The following is an 18,627-nucleotide window of genomic DNA, read 5'->3' as shown; positions in this document are numbered from 1 at the left end:
AAAATGCTCATAATACCCAAAGCAATCTACAGATTCAGTGAAATCTCCATAAAAGAACCAACAGCACTTTTCACAGAACTAGAACAAATAATACTAAAATTTGTAGGGAACCAGTAAAGACCCTGGATAGCCAAAGCAATCTTGAGAAAGAATAATAAAGCTGTAGGTATCACAGTTTCAGATTTCAAGATATACTACAAAGCTGTGATAATCAAAACAGTATGGTGCTGGCACAAAAGCAGACCCATAGATTAATGGAAATGAATAGAGTCCAGAAATAAATCCTGTTTCCATTATTATTCCCCTATAATCTTTTCTTCACAATCAGTTGAAATAATCTTTTAAAAATTTAAGTCATTATCTTTTTTCTCAGCTCAGAATCCTACAAAAACATTTTATTACACTAAGAATGTTATCCAAATTTTCTTACCATACATACATTGTTCCCATGAGCTTTCAGTTCTCACTCTTACACATCTATGCATTTTCTGTGTCCAGAAATGATGTCCAGCATGTTCTGGACCCCAGGCCTTTGAGCCTGCTAATTATTCTCTCTGGAATACTCTTTTAGATATTTGTTAGAGCTTGCTCCATCATCACCCTAAGATGTTCGCTCAAATCGCATCATAGAATGAATGTCCTTTCATGAATATCCTACCTCAGATGGCAAACCATTATTACTCTTTTTCACATCACGTAGTTTTATTTTCTGTGCAGCATTTATAACAAATCAATATCATATTTTATATATGCTAAATTTTCAGGGAGATAACCTCAAAACCCAGGAGTCGGGGAGAGTTCTGGGTTGAGAGAGAGATAAATTTTAATTTAGTGACTAGTTAATTTCTAATTTGTCAACGTTAAAAAATCATTTTAAAACTAAACCATTCTACTGAAAGTATATATAACAAAAGTCTTATTAACCCTAGCCCTCCTCTCCTCTTTATTTTTAATTTAGGGGCTATGAGACAAAATCTCTGAAATAGGTATCTGAATACTAATGTGACATCATTCGTTAGCAATGCAACATGGGGCAAAATGTCTAAACTTCTACAGATGTAAGTTTATTGACATTTAAAATGGGGATGAAAAAGCAACTGTTCTGCATTGTGGTTTTTTTTTTTTGTTTGTTTGGTTTTTGTTTTGTTTTGTTTTTAAAATGGGGCTGCTGTGAAGACTGGGTAATGTTTTAAGCACAGGGCAAACGTTTTATTAGCACCTACTGACTACAAATCTATTTTATTCACTGGATATTGGATATTTGGATATTGCCTTTACAGTTCTAGGATATCTTTCCATGGGTTTATTAATAATGGGTGTTTGTAAGGATACTTGGGGTAAGCGTGACTTTCTCAGTTTAGTTCACTTTTCAGAAATATTATTTATTTCTGTCTTCTTTTGGGGGGATAATAAAACTCAATGTCAAAGAAAGCAAATCAAAATCATTTAAAATAATACAACTGTGGGCGCCTGGGTGGCTCAGTTGGTTAAGCGACTGCCTTCGGCTCAGGTCATGATCCTGGAGTCCTGGGATCAAGTCCCGCATCGGGCTCCCTGCTCAGCAGGGAGTCTGCTTCTCCCTCTGACCCTCTTCCCTCTCATGCTCTCTATCTCTCATTCTCTCTCTCTCAAATAAATAAATAAAATCTTTAAAAAAAATTAAAAAAAATAAAAAAAATAAAAAATAAAATAAAATAATACAACTGTAATTTTAACACACTAGTGTTCAGTAAATCAATTAATATATGAATTGCTGCAACTGTACCACATGAAAATGTTTAAGAGTAGATTAACAGATGTGTTGAATATCAGTAAACAAATTGGTAGGATAATGAATTTAAACCCCCTACTTCTTCTTTCCAACATCAGTCTCCTCTAGGAATATATTTTTTTTCTTTTTAGGTTAAAATACAATCACAGCAAGCCATAAACCTCACTTAGCATGTAACTCGTTCATGTGGCTTGTTGTTTAAGCCTGAAATACATTTCCATTGACACAGCAACAACAGAACTATCAATGGATGAAAACCATTTTGAATGTTCCAAAACTCTTCTGAGATTTGGGCCCTTCACTTTCCACGTAAAAATGAAATAAGTTGGTTGACATTAAGCATCATTTTAAAAAATAATTATCCATTTTGAAGACTTCTTTAGAGAATGAACAATGAAATGTCATTGAAAGTAAAGAAAATTATTTTTTTGAATTTACAAAAATGTTTATTCTCTTAATAGAAGGTATAAAATACACTGCATGGTGGCATCTAATATCTCAGATTGATGGAATTTACATTAGTTTTGCAAAGAAGTTCAATTTAAAATTTACTTTTTTCATTATCTTATCACTTTAACCAGATGTATGTGATTTTTTAAATATTTCAATTCAAATAGTAAGATTTTTTTCCATGGAAATCACCTATCACAAAATACAAACAAACAAAAAAAAAACACAAAAGCTCTGGCAGATGACCCAAGTTAACTGAATAAATGTGCCAACTGTATTCTTTCTGATAAACTTTAATCTATTGTATAGACTGCAAAGTTACAGTATTATAAGTTTGCTTTTAAAGGAACCCACCACCAAAGTTTTTCAACTAAATAAAAATGGGTCCAATTACCTCTTGTAGCTGTTCATCAGTAATAACAGGATTTAGGTGTTTTCACAAATTCAGCTTTTATTCCACTGAAGTAGCTAAAATTTTACTTTCACTTCCTACCCTAGGTGAAGTTAATGTATACTCAAGTTTAATGAGTATCTGGCATTGCATATGTGGTCAGTTCACCTCAGTTCATTTATTTTTGAGTTTACATATAAAATGTGATAGTGGATATTTTGACTGTTCAGAGAGAAAGGCAAAAATAATATGCTGAGAAAAAACTGAGAATTGCAGTATAATTAAATCATTTTTGACCATGCACAAATCTACCTTGGCATTTTTTTTTAAAGATTTTATTTATTTATTTGAGAGAGAGAGAGAGAGAGAGAGGGAACACAAGCAGGGGGAGTGGGAGAGGGAGAAGCAGGCTTCCCGCGGAGCAGGGAGCCCGACGCGGGGCTCGATCCCGGCACCCCGGGATCACGACTGAGCCAAAGGCAGCTGCTTAACGACTGAGCCACCCAGGCGCCCCTTGGCATCTTTTCATAAAAAAATCAGGGAAAAAAAAATTGGATGAGATGCTGAGAGTAACCTATGAATGCAAAATTATTGTATATTTCACACTTTTTCAATTGACATAGATCTAATTTGATTATTGATGTCCATTATTAACTTTACTTAGTAACTCATAATATTTGGAAGAAAATAAGAGCTGATTAAAATGTTTTAGACCTAAAATAAGTTCTAGGTGCAAGATTATTATTACAGTATTATTATTACATCATTTTGTTTTCTCAGGGTAAAAATGTATGTTGTGTTGTTTATAATCATGTATAACAGTAGTTGTAACCTTGTCAAAGTGATAATGTAAAATATAACAGCAAGATTTCCTAAAAAGTATAAAGTGTACCTGGTGAAATTTTAATTTATAAACCAATATACACTTGTGTAGGATAGAACTGATTTATAGCTGAACTGAAAAAGCTCTATCTTCATCACTGGGGAAGTCTGGATGTTTGGTTTTGGCCACTCCTGGCCATGGTAAGGGCAGTGGGATTTATGATGTGCTTTTTAAAATCTTAAAATCCTCTAGCAATCCCCAGATTCACTTTCTGTTTATTAATGGTTTTTATCTGCATTTTATCTGGTTTAGATAGCTTGGCTTGGCTCTGTGACTAGAAGGACCTAAAACCCCTGCTGGGAAATTCTGCTTTGAGCTCTCTTGAAGCCATGATTCCTAGAACAGATCTTCATGGTTCAATTCAGAAATAGAGAGGTCTCTACCCAACTAAGTTTCCTAGGGAGCTTGCCCCTGGATGGAACACATTTTACATATTTAATGACACAATTCACCAGACTTATACAAGGAAAGTCAGTTGGAGAAGCTGGATTTATAGAGAAGATTATTTAACTACAAAGAAATCTACACAACAGTGTCCATAAAGAACTAAGATAAAATGGCACTTTGATACTGTCAAATACCTGGAGTAAGAGACATTAAGGGACACCTGGGCTTGGATGCCCCTTTGTTACCTAAATGATGTGATGGTCGAAACAGGAAAACCTATTTCATTAGCAGGAGCACACAGCATGTTCATCAAAATTGTTCCTCACTGACAGGTTAAACACGATATAAAAGGGTTGTCTCCCTGTAAGAACTGAGCTTTTCCTGAACTTGCATAACCCTACCCTGGATATTAGGAGCTAGGAGCTCATGAAGCTAGGAGCGTGGGTGCACATCACAGAGCTACGAGTCAGGAAAACGTTTGATAGAATAGACTGCATGTGTCCTGCAATTGGTTAAGTGTCTGTATCCTTGGGAAAATGAAAAAATGCACGAAGTGTGTAAGTGGGGTCTCTTCTCACCCATTTGTATCACACATGAAGAGCTGCATATCATTTGAAATGTTAAGCCAGGGGTGCCTGGGTGGCTCAGTCTGTTAAGTGTCTGCCTTTAGCTCAGGTCATGATCTTAGGGTCCTGGGATAGAGCCCTGAGTCGGGCTCCCTGTTCAGCGGGGAGTCTGCTTCTCCCTCTCCCTCTGCCCCTCCCCCTGCTCCTGCTGTCTCTCTCTCACTTGCTCACTCTCTCTCTCTCAAATAAATAACTAAAATCTTTAAAAAAAATGAAATGTTACGCCAGATACCATATATCTTAAACTTGGCTTGTGATATAATAAAAGAACTGTAAGGAAATGGGCAGCGTGAGGAAAGAGAATGAGTGGAATTATTCTTCTCCACATGTTTTATTTTGTCCCTTTAAGTTTACGTGGGTGCAACACTTTTCCTAGACAGTACCCTTCAGAAATGAAGTTTGTATGGAATTAGGTCACATGGACACAAGCGAAAATCACCTCAAAGGTAACTGATATTTAGCTATAAACTTCCGAAGAGATATTGAGGACAGCCGTGAGACTCATTCGTTATCTATCTTGACATTCACTGGAGGCTTTATATGTTCCAGAAACTCTTTTTTGCCTCTTGCACCAAACTCAGTAATTCTCTATCCCCCACTTCCACACTTCTATTCACTGTCGAAATAAAACTTAAAAACTCAAAATTATAGTCTCTTCAGCTATTAGGAGGCAATGAAGTGTCACGGGTGAAAGTTATTACCATCAAGTTTCATGTATTATGACTGTAATATAAACAGTCTATGATGCAACTGAAAAAGAATAGTGGAAATAATTTCTTCAATAAAAGCAAGATTATTGTAAAATATGCCAAGTAATTTTCAGTAAGTGTATCCAAAGCTATATTATTAAGAAAAATTCTAGGAGAAAAATGTAACTCTATATGGCAGTTCTTAATAGCAAAAAAGAAATATTTTTTAAACAGGGAATAAAATTAGAAGCTTTTATTTAATATATCCATGTTATTGAGCAAAATGGGAAAATGCTGTGTATACCAGGTAACAAATTAGTAAGCAGATTATTAAATCTAGCTTAAAACATGCTTTTGCTCCATCATGTCTGCCAGAAGCCATATTTCCATGCTGAATATTTTGTGTTGAAACATTCTTTTAGCCTTAGGGAGCTCATTTATTGTGATTTATACTGTACTTTTTTTTTTATCAAGTGCATTATACAGTTTCTTGTACTTCTATAAATAACAAACAAGTGGAATATTTAAATGAAAAATATGTTTAGTATAAATTATTACTCATTTTCAAAATGTGTCTAATACTAAAAGACTGAAATAATTTCTTATATTTGGTATTGTAATCTATATTTCCAGTTGTTGCCTAAGGAATTTGTTTGGAAGGTGAGGCTAAAATTGACTAGCTTTATTCACTGGATCCTGATTGCTGTCCAGGCAGAAGAAAATACCTTCAGTTGCCATCCTGACCACGGAGTGGAATACAAAAAAAGCCACCTGTGGGACGGTGCTCTCAATTCAGCCTGTGGGACATTTAGGGTATTAGGCTATTTTTGTTCCACTTATACATGCAGAGAATTAAGAGCTAGACTGAATTGTTTTCCTCATTCTTTTTTTTGTTTTCAGTATGTAGATATTTCTCAGTTCAATGTTTTGATTATGAAAATTATTCAACCATCCTTTTACGTACAATCATATGATTACAGGAAATAGTTCTCTACCACATCCAACCACACACATCAGTGCCATCAGGGTATGGACTTGTAGGAATGAGTGGGGTTCCAGAATCGAGGATCCGTGAGTTCATATTTAATTCAGCTGTTATTTTGTGTACTTGATTTTCGGCTTACTCTCTATAATCAGATTTTAATAGTTTGTCATGTTGTAGTCAATTTACTATTCCTAGGATTGCTTAATCTTTTCTTTGTCTTGGCTTCTTTTGGCAGGTTTTGTTTGTTTTGATGTGGCTTGTTTGTTTGTTTGTTCAGTGTTGTTTCTTTTAGCCATGGAGTCCAGTCCCTTCTTTCTTCCCTATAAGGTAGTTTGAGGTAGTTCTATTCAATCCTGTTTAAAAGTTTTTCTGAAATGAGCCAGTTATTACCTCAGGCATATATCTTTATTTTTAATTAGATGACATGCACACATATTGCCCCAATCTATTTGTCATTTCAAATGCCAAAAGAAAAAGGTTAGGGAAACTAAGTAATTGTCTCCTAATGCCAATGTTTGCTTTCTAGAATCCTATTTGTCTACTTGCTTTGAACTGGGTTCATATATAGCTTCTTCAGATACAGCTTCTGCTTCAAGGATCTTTGACTTCATCTGTGAAGGAAATAAAGGAAATAATGGCCGTTTTCTTAAAAACATATTTTGGTCTGTCAGTAAACAGCAGATTATCAGAAGATCACTCTTGCCTCTAGCTATCACACAGAGCTGCACAGCTTGTTACAAAATAGATAAATTTGTGTTCTCACAGATCATTAGGTACATTTTGAAAAGGAGCTTTGGAACCTGCCATTTCGCATACCGTATACAAAGTACTAGACAGTGAATTAAAATGTAAGTAAGTAATCATTTCACAAGCATTGTTTATTGTTTTTCGAAACTTGTTTTTCGAAACTTTTGCCTATGTACAAAACAGCAGCAGCTTTCAATATTCCCAATAGGATGTTCTTTTGACTATTTATTCTCTGAAGATATTTTTTGTAGCAAAATACTTCAGAACTTGATTTTATTAAGTTTTCTTGCCTAAATAGAGATCATATAATAGCAGGAACTGATATACTCATTACTATAAGTTTCCTACATATCTTCTTAAAGAATTTAAATATGCCCAATGGCCATATTTCAATAAATATCTCACATATTTTATAGCTTTATATTATTTCTCTCAGAGTCAGAGAATCAGTGTGTTATGTGCATGTCCATGGTTGCCCATGGATCATTACTTGCGCCCTAATGTTTTAATAAATTCTATTTTTTCCATGGTATCATTAAATAAATGTTCATTATTCTTGCTATTTCTAAATCAATGACATATTTTTAATGCTAAAGAAAGTCACATTCCAAATAAATAAATAAATAAATAAATAAAAGAAAGTCATATTTCAATAAATCTCAAAGCACATATTTTTAGGGAATATGAAATTATTTTTAATTATATAACTGCTTTTAATAACAGACTGGTTTAAAGAGAAATGAAAATTAAAAACACAGTTTGAAAATGTCACAAATTACTATTAGAAAGACATGTGACTTCTTATTCCCGATGAGACATTTTTCTCAGTATTGTAATTTCCTTTCTAAACTCCTTAAGTTAAAAAAAAAAAAGCTTTATTTGTAAACCAAATACTTGTTAGAAATAGCGCAGTGCCCAAATTATGTTAGAAGTATATTTAAAAAAAAAATAGGCAATTGACTGTACCATCAATACCAGTGTAACAAAAGTGAATTTTTAAAAACTAGTTTCTGATAATACACAATGTTATAAAAGAAATGTCTTAATTCTTTATAGGTGATGGGGATTAGAGGGAATTTTTAGTCATAAACCATTTGATTACTGCAAAGAGAGTTAGTTAATCTAGGATGGCTAAGGAAATACATGTGTAAAGTTTTATACAATAGTTATGTTCATATGTTAGTAACTGGGTACCCTGGAACTAGACATTTATATTTCTAACCCATTAATGTAGACGAAGGTGGTACTTTGAGGATTTCAGATATATTTCTCTGTGGCTCTAAGTATTGGACCTGATATCTATCTCTGGAGAAATATTTTATTTTTGGAAGTAGTTATATGGACAACATTATTCTCTTCCTATATCATAATATGCTTTATGCTGCTATTAGGATTACATTCCAAAAATAAAAATCTTCTGTCAGACAAATACATGAAGACTCCCATACACCTCAACTCAAGCTAAGTTTTATCCCTTAATATAATATGTAAATCTCTGAAATATGTGATTTAACTCTGATTTTTCCAGTTATCAGAGCTCAAACTTGATGAACCTCCTATCTCCCAACCAGATCACACAATTTACTGCTTCAAAGCTATTGCTCTTACCATTGCCTGGAGGCTCTACCCTATACCACATTTGGCAATTTTCTTTTCTTTTTTTCTTTTTAATTTAAATTCAATTAGCCAAGAGATAGTACATCATTAGTTTCAGATGTAGTGTTCAATAATTCATCAGTTGTACATAACACCCAATGCTCATCACATCACCTGCCCTCCTCAATGCCCATTACCCAATTACCCCATTCCCCCAACACCCACCCCACCAACAACCTTCAGTTTGTTTCCATAGTTAAGAGTCTCTCATGGTTTTTCTCCCTGATGACTTCCCATTCAGTTTTCCCCCCTTCCACTATGATCCTCTGCACTGTTTCTTATATTCCACATATGAGTGAAACCATATGATAATTGTTTCTCTGACTGACTTATTTCTCTCAGCCTAATCCCCTCCAGTTCCATCCACGTCAGTGTAAATGGTAGGTAGTCATCCCTTCTGATGGCTGAGTAATATTCCATTGTATATATATACCCTATCTCCTTTATCCATTCATCTGTTGAGGGACATCTCAGCTCTTTTCACAGTTTGGCTATTGTGGATGTTGCAGCTATAAATGTTGGGGTACAGGTACCCCTTTGGATCAGTACATTTTTATCTTTGGGATAAATACCTAGTACTGCAACTCCTGTGGCATTTTTTTTTGTTGTTGTTGTCCTTGAAGACTCAGATAAAAACGTACCTTCCTCAACAAACACTCAAATAACTGCATGATGTAAATTATGGGACTCCCTTATTTTGCTCCTGTAGCATTTCTTTCATTTCCCCTATACTATAGGACCTACCATGATGTTATGACAGTGTCCGCACTGAATTTTGACACACACAGGACAAGGACTTTATGTTTATAAGTTCCAAGATCAGTACCTAGATTGACTGAGACATTTAAAAATAAATAAATAAATGAAAGAATAGTAGTTATCAATGAAGGTTGTAAATATTTTTTATTTTAGTTTCTATTAAATATTTATAAACTAATAAATAAAGGATCATAAAAATCCATTCACTCTGCCTATACTATTTAATGAGGACTAGAAAAAACATCTTTCATTAAAAACAATAAATGAGGGGCGCCTGGGTGGCTCAGTTGTTAAGCATCTGCCTCTGGCTCAGGTCATGATCCCAGGGTCCTGGGATGGAGCCCTGCATCAGGCTCCCTGCTTGGCGGAAAGCCTGCTTCTCCGTCTAATATATTAAGGTATATTTACTTCATTTTGGTGAGGCAAACACCACCATGGCAATAAATACATGAACGTATTATTTATGTGTTTGCTTGCTTTTGTCACCTTCATCATTGTAAGCCATATCATCTGGGTCCTACTTCATTTTATTTATTTATTTTTTAAAGATACATTCATTTAACTATTTTCAAGGACTTGTACTTTAGTAAAGACAGAAGAAAATAAAAATATCTGGAAAAATGATGTTAACTGAAGAAATTTCTGTATGTATCACAAAGAGGGGTTCTGTGGCTAATATCAAGGGGAAGACAGAAGTTGAGGGAGGTAAGATGGGCATTTGGGACTGCTCTTTCTCAGGAGGTGTTTGAGGATTTGGAGGAGAAACCTAGGAGCCAAAGTAGCATTTCTGATCTCAGCAATGGGAAAGAGGCTAGTGGCAGGAATATATAGTGGGCTCGGAGCTAGAGTAGGAAGAGTGACCGGAGCACAAGGAAGGCCACACAATCAAAACCCAGAATCACAGTGCCTACGTTAGAGTGAGGTTTGATGAGAAGAAAAAGAATCCCACCCGGCCTCCATTCCCCACCTTGCCCTACATCACTGCCCAGCCTCTCACCAGCAGGCTAAGGAGAGCTGAGTAACATATAGCAGTGTAATACTACTGAATTTCAACAAAAATTATAAAGCATGCAAAAACATAAGAAAAATAGTGTAAAAGGACAAAGAAACAATCAGAATCACAGATGTTCAAACTATCAGAAAGAATTAAAATTTATTAGTAATATGTAAGGTTTTAATGTTAAAAAAAAAAAAAAGGTATAGAAAAAGGAGGGGCACCTGGGTGGCTCAGTTGGTTAAGCATCTGCCTTCAGCTCAAGTGATGATCCCAGAGTCCTGGGATCGAGCCCCGGGTCGGGCTCCCTGCTCAGCAGGGAGTCTGCTTCTCCCTCTCCCACTCCCCCTGCTTGTGCTCTTTCTCTCTCTCTCTCTCTCTCTCTCTCTCACTATCTCTCTCTGTGTGTCAAATGAGTAAATAAAATCTTTAAAAAAAAGGAAAAAGGAATGTAGGAGCATCAATATCAAGATTTTATATAATATTTCCATATCTTCTTTATACTTGACATTTTCTCAATCATTATTATTTCAGGCATGTTAAACCCACTAATTAAAGATATGTTAATAGAAGTAAAAATTGATGAACATATACCTTAGAGGAAAAAAGGATAATGAACTTAGATTTTATATGAATCTATGAGAGCCTTAATTAATATTTTGACTTTCATAACAAGAAAAAAACATTGAAGCCATATACTAATCATAAAGCACATATTAACATTTAAGATAATGAGCATTTTACAAATAATTCATATGTAACATTGCTTCTTTCTTAGAAATATTTTAAATGCCTTGTTCTGGTGTCTTTTTAAAATTTCATCTTAAAATATTTTAGATTTACAGAAGACTTGCATATATAATACTGAGAATTTCCATAAAGCCTTCAATCAGCTTCCCCTAATCTTAAAATCTTACATAACCATGGTATATTCTGCAAAACAGACATTAATTTTGATACAATATTAACCAAACTACAGACTTTGATTTGATTTTCCAACCAACGTTCTTCTGTTCTAGGGCACAAACTGTGATAACATGTTGCATTTAATCATAACTCTTAGATCTTTTCTAATCTTTCACAGTTCTGTCTTTGTTCACCATGACTGACACTTTACAGAAGATACATCTTTTGTTGAATGTCCCTCCATTTTGGTTTGTCAAATGTTTTCTTACAACTAGTAAAGTATTTTTAAAGGTAAGTTTGTAAAATTTCTTGCTAACTTACCCATTGATTTTTCCTTTCATACAAATGTTCTATATTCAGAGCCACTGCATTTGCGCAGACTAATAAACAATATTGGGGTACTCTATATGCACTCACATGGTCCCCAGAATGCAAAATAATTTATTGCTAAAGCGTGATTTACTTTAATTACTAATCAATCTGAGGACAGTTCTCACTTGCTGATGTATGTTTTAACAAACTACTTATTTCTATGGCAACAACATTTTAAATAGTAACTTTTTGTTAGACCACCATCGTGACTATATCCTGCAACTGCCTCTTGTTTGAACATCACTACCCAAATCAAAAGAGATAGGAATGCAATCCCAAAATTCAATGTTAGTTTTCCCCAATTTCCTTTACCATTCCAGCGCTTCCCTGAAGAAATTTCTAGTCCTGCCCAGCTTTCCATTTTATATCTCTTTTCTCTAGCTAGTTCCAATCTCTTGTTTTACAAATCATACAATGAAAAAATATTTTCTTCATGGTCTCCCTTATTGGAATTGAAAATCTCAAAGCTGTGATAAGAATATATAGAAAGTAATTTTTATATAAAATAGTGCATAAAAGAAATTCAGATTTTGGGAAGGATGAAAAGAATTTTAAGTTCACCAGAAAACTATCAGACAGAGAATTCCATGGTAAATGCATTAAGGGAAAATGATTATGCAACTTTCCATATTTGGGGCAATATACATTAAAATATTAAATAGATTATAAATAAGCTTCAATGGAGTCTTTCTATCCTTCCTCTTTTATCAATGGGAATTTGCTTTAATAAATTTTATATGCCAGTCAGCATTAAAATTCTATAAGAATATAGCATTATAAAAGCTATCTATTCCTTTCAACCCTAATATTATATTATTAGATAAAATTTTGTAAGTTTTTAATTGACAACTTGATCTAGAAAGTGGCAAAAAATAATTTGCATTCATTCTTGTATCTATGGGTGTGCAAAACATGATGCACATATTAAAAGACTTTTCAAAATTTTAAATACCATGTATATTGGCTCTCCTAAACAAAAAGTTACAAATTTCTTTCCATTTCTTTTCCTAAGGAATGGAGACTCAAATGAGTAATTAGATTCTTCCTGGAATTCTATAATACATGTGAAATAGGGTACTACAATAGAAATTAGTAAAATAGTAATTACCTCTACTCACTACTTATTTGAACATTTTATTTTCAATACTTCAGGTATTTTTTTTTAAGATTTTATTTATTTACTTGAGAGAGAGAGTGAGCAAGAGAGAGCACATGAGCAGGGGCAGAGGGAGAAGGAGAGCTTAACCGACTGAGCCACCGAAGGACCCCAACACTTCAGGTATTATCGACATCTTCTCTACATACAAATCTTCTGGAAATTTGTATTTAGTCAGTCATTTCTACATGCTTTTTTTACTGTAAACCGTAAATCCTTAATCCTTATATAATCACTGATACACTATGGGAATTTATAGTGTGCTTTTAAAAATAATATGGTATTATCATTTGACAATTTCAAATTTTTTTTAGATTCAGAGTCCTGACCAAATCAGAAAAGTCCAGAAATAGACATTTCTGATCAGGGGTTTTTACTCCCCCCCCCAAAAAAATTATCTTACAAGAAGTTAGTATTCTTGTATGCTAAGGCAAAACTGTGAAGTAGGGCAATTTGCTTTTAACTTGATCTTTCCTCCCTTACTGTATTCTTCTTAATTACCACCCTGTCCTGGCTCTAGTGTCCATATGTTTTTATTTCAGAAACTGTATTTGTCCAATTTCAATAATTATCACCTAAAATTACTCCTTCTTGGCCACACATTAAACACTAGAAACTATGACCCAACCTGGATGCCTTTCCTAGCTGCTCAAATTATCACTCAGACCATATGCAATGTATTCAACAATTGTGTGTTACCACCCAAACTTAGTAAAATCACATTTAACTCAAAAAAGAATTCACAGATCCTCCTAGTGGGGAAGATATTTGGACTCAAGCATATTTCCAGGTGATTCTTAAATGCGGGCAATCAGATATGATATTGAGACAATAAGCCTTGTAGTCCATATTTTTAGTGTAGTGCTTTAAAAATATTTACTACTTACATAATTTTACATTCAATTTGTACACTAAATTACTAAAAGTGAAGTATTTCCCTGTACTAACCTAGCACCTACCATTTTTCCACAATGACTTTAATTCTATTACCTTTTCCTATTTATGTTATACACTCATTTAATTTTATTCACCTCCTTCCATATAGCAGTTTCTATTTTATAGATCTTAAAAAACATATCAGTTAAAGAAACAAATTTTGATATTAAAATTCTTTATTTCATAACTTCTTCTGTTCATACTATGGATTTAGTTACTAATATATTAGAATTCTTGTAGTGCAATTACATAATTAAGGATGAAATTTATTTTACTTAATTTTTTTCCTTGGTGAGAAATGCAAATATCTTTTTGATATTTTAGAAATGACTTATTTAGCTGGAAAGAATACTAAAACAGTGAAAATAAACCTACTCTAGTAGTCTTGAAATGAAAATCTTAATATAGTGAATTAAAATACACATTTTATTTATTTATTTACTTATTTACTTATTTTTAAGATTTTATTTATTTGACAGAGAGAGACACAGCAAGAGAGGGAACACAAGCAGGGGGAGTCGGAGAGGGAGAAGCAGGCTTCCCGCTGAGCAGGGAACCTGATGTGGGGCTCTATCCCATGACCCTGGGATCATGATCTGAGCCAACGGCAGATGCTTAACAACTGAGCCACCCAGGCACCTCTAAAATAAACATTTTATAAATAAAAACATACAAAAGTCAATTAGAAAGATGGAAAATGAAAAATTCAAATTCCCTGAAAGATTTTATGTCCAAAGGAAGAAAAATTTTGAAGTTGTTTAGATTTCAATTAAAAGATGGCTTTTAGAAAAGTTACTGTATGTGTTCTTTTAAAAACTGCAAACCAGGTTGACCTAGAGGGTATTATCCCAAGCGAAATAAGACAGAGAAAGACAAATACCATATAACTTCACTTACATGTCAAATCTAAAAAACAAAACAAATGAATAAACAAATGAACAGCAGACTCAGACCTATAAATAGAACAAACTGATGGTTGCCAGAGGATAGAGTTGTGGGCGGATGGGCACAATGGGCAAAAGAGAATTGGGAGCTACAGGCTTCCAGTTATGGAATACATAAGTCATGGAATAAATGGTACAGCATAGGGAATTTAGTCAATGGTTTTGTTGTATGGTGACAAGTGGTAGCTACACTTGTGGTGAGCAGAGCCTTATGTGCACTTGTTGAATTACTACGTTGTATACCTGTAATTAATGTAGCATTGTGTATCAACTATACTAAACAAAAAATTGCAAATCATAACAGAAGATTTATTTGTGTGTATATCTTTACTTAGTTTTTATTAAAGTATATTATGTATAGAAATAATACTTATATTTTCAAATGTATGGACTGGATGATTGGTAAATTAATTTTGTTTATGAGCAGTTAGTACTTTTGCAAAGGATATAGGTGATTGTGATATTGGAAATTCTTCAAACCTCTGAAGTTAAAACTTGTGAAATCAGTGTAACTCTTCTCAAATGTTGAATTTAGTACTCTACCTTTATTCCTGTATATGTTTCTAAATCCAAAAAATATTAAAACAGGTAATACTTTTTATTTGGAAATTTCTAATTTATCATATTAATCAAGTAAAATTAAGCCTGCCTGCAAAATACATCAAAGAGGATGGTATATACAAAGAAAAAACATAACAGGGCTCTTTTTTTTTTTTTCTCCTTTTCTTATTTTTTTCTTTTTAAATATTGACTCAGACTATTTTGGGTAGAAAAAAATATCCCTAAATAAAAGACTTAAGTAAATATGATAGTAACACAGAGAAAAAATGATTACATGAGTGAAGCAGACATCTGTCCATCATCTGAGGTATAAATATAGATTATTTTAATAGTATTAAGTCATATACACAATGGTAACATATGAATAATAACATACCAGGAATTTTCTAATCCTAATGACCACCTTTCTTTACAGCCACAAAGATGACCGTCAAAAGAATCCTATTATATATCTTTTAATTATACATTTTTATAACTGTAATTAGTATTCAGATTCCTAGTACAACTTTGCAGAAGGCAGTAGATAGAAAGAGATTTCTTATATCCTTTACTTTCTGTCCCTCTATGATCTTGCCTTTCTTTTACATTAGAATAAATAAGTAAATAAATATTTTCTTCAAAACCTTTGTTTTTTACTTGCTATTTTCAATTTCTATTCCCACTTTCTTTTGAACTAACCTCAGTCAATTTTGACATCTGATAAAACCGATTTTTTCTTCATTCCTCTTAAGATATTTACCCACATTCACAGATCTTAAAATTATTTATAGTCATACCCATTTCCATTCCTTTTCATGCACTGAATACAACTCCTTGATCTAAATGGGACCTTAAACCCTTCTGATCCTATGATATTAGTTACTGGCCCCCTCCTACCTCACATTCTTATTTTCCTTCAATCCATATTAGATAACATGATCAAACATTACAATTACTCCCTTTAATGTATTTTCAACTTTCCATCATTTCTCCATGACTTAACTCTAGCTGGTTGAAAAAATTACAAACCTTGTTAAATTAAATCTCCCCAAATTATATACTGCATCTGTGTATCTGGAATAAGGCTGAAGAAAAACACAAAATCATGATGATGGATCTCACTTTAAAATTCTGACTGGGAACATAAAGTGCACTTGAAATGTCACCTAGTTCAAATATTCTTCCATTATCTTTGATGATTACATCAGAGTTACCCAAGCTTTCTATATTCATGGTGCCATTAATGTCTTGTTAACTTTTACATGCCTACCATATATCAAAGGAAATAATGAACAGTTCTGTTTATTAAGCAATTAAGTTAGGCAATATAACAAAGCTTTATGTCAAAATGACTGCCAACATTTGAAAAAATGGTCTCTCTTTTTTTTTTTTAAAGATTTCATTTATTTATTTGACAGAGAAAGAGAGAGAGAAAGAGGCAGGCAGAGGGAGGAGCAGGCTCCCCATTGAGCAAGGAGCCCAATGCAGGGCTCAATCTCAAGACCCTGGGATCATGACCTGAGTCAAAGGTAGATGCTTAAAACACTGAGCCACCCAGGTGCCCCTATTACTGCCTCCTTGACACACTTTCTCTTCTTGATATCCTAGACACTTCTTTACTCCCAACTCTGTCTCCTTAGTCTACTTTGCTCATTCATCAGCATTTACCTGATCTCCCTGTGCTGCTTTATGTTTTTCTAATTACAGTTATTTACTTAGGTTGTCATCCAGTTCCTTGGCTTTGAATATCATCTCTGCACTAATATCTTTCATTTGTATATTAATGGTCCAGATTTATATTTCCAAGCTCTTATTTAATTGGGTGGTAAATGTAGCTTCTTATTTGTAGCTTCTTATTTGCTTTCCCTCAAACCTGGTTATATCAGAGTTGACTGCTGACATTTCAGTTTCCATCCTCCCTCTTACTCACTTGCTCCACATCTGGGAAATCCTATTAGAAAGCTGGCATGCTTTCTCCCTGGCACAAACAGGAAGTTCAAACCATGCAAGCCCCACGTTCATGCATAGGAGTTCTTGCCTCAGTGCTGTCCCTTAACCACACCAAGGTCAGTTGCCCATTTTCATACCCATTGGGAAGCATGTCCTGCTCTTCCCAAAATGTTATACTATATGAGTAATGAATTTGTACTTAATTGGCATATATATGTGTCAACCTCAGTTTAACATCTGAAACTAATTATTCTTACAAAAATTTTCTGTAAATATTTGTCTCAGTAAATATTGCTAAAATAATGTGTCACATCAATTGCTCCTGTATTTAGCTTTCACATTTCAATGAGACTTATTAGAGAAAATACAAAGTTTGTAATAAAGCCCGAAAATATTAAGCTTTGCCAGAAGTCATTTATATTGTTGTATTACTGCCAAATTTTAAGTTGTATGGGCTATATTTTACTAATAATAGTATCCTGACAACCAATGGCTTATTTTATTACTCAGAGTTGCCATCCATTCCAATTTCTCTTGGACAAACATTTATCATTGAAAGTCGTTATAGATATTTCAATATTGAGAGGAAATCTAGTTCAGACACAGAATTATTTCTAAAAATAGACTTCTTGGGGCACCTGGGTGGCTCAGTCGTTAAGCGTCTGCCTTCGGCTCAGGTCATGATCCCAGGGTCCAGGGATTGAGCCCCGCGTCGGGCTCCCTGCTCTGCAGGGAGTCTGCTTTTCCCTCTCCTACTCCCCCTGCTTGTGTTCCCTCTCTCGCTCTCTCTCTGTCAAATAAATAAATAAAATCTTTAAAAAATAATAAATAAATAAATAAATAAATAATAAAAATAGACTTCTTGAGTATAATCAAAAATCATTGTGAAAATTTTTTGTCTGTAAAAGCAAATAAAAGTGTTTTTAAAAGAATAATAATATGACTGTCTTTTATAAACAATAACAAAAATAATTGTATGTCATTCTTATTTGTTGAAGGACAAAATTACATGTAATTACATGTAATTACATTATACTTGTGTATAATGCATTTAAATGATATTGCCTTTGCAATAACTAGATTGTGAAAAGATAACAAGTGTTGTAATAATAATCCATTGTTTGAGGTGCTTGCAGTTGTCTTAAAAATTAAAGTGTTTTGGTTTTTTTTCAAAAAAAAAAAGAATAGAGGTATAGGAGAGGAAATAACATGAAATTAAGTCTTGACCATGAATCAAAATGATGCTCAAAAATAAGTTTTATTTTAAATCTTGTGGAGATTTTTTTAAGATTTTATTTATTTATTTGAGAAAGAGAGAGAGAGCACACATAACCAGAGGGGGAGGGGTAAGGGGAGTGGGGGAAGCAGACTCCCCACTGAGCAGGGAGCCCAATGCAGGGCTTAATCTCAGGACCCCAAGATCATAACCTGAGCCGAAGGCAGAAGCTTATCTGCTGAGCCACCCAGGGGCCCCTTGCAGAGCTT

This window comes from Callorhinus ursinus, unplaced genomic scaffold (assembly GCF_003265705.2).
Source record: "Callorhinus ursinus isolate GAN/ISIS: 27379988/994484 unplaced genomic scaffold, GSC_fseal_2.0 scaffold8, whole genome shotgun sequence".
NCBI classification, from domain to species: domain Eukaryota; kingdom Metazoa; phylum Chordata; class Mammalia; order Carnivora; family Otariidae; genus Callorhinus; species Callorhinus ursinus.
Note: the sequence above shows the minus strand (reverse complement) of the source record.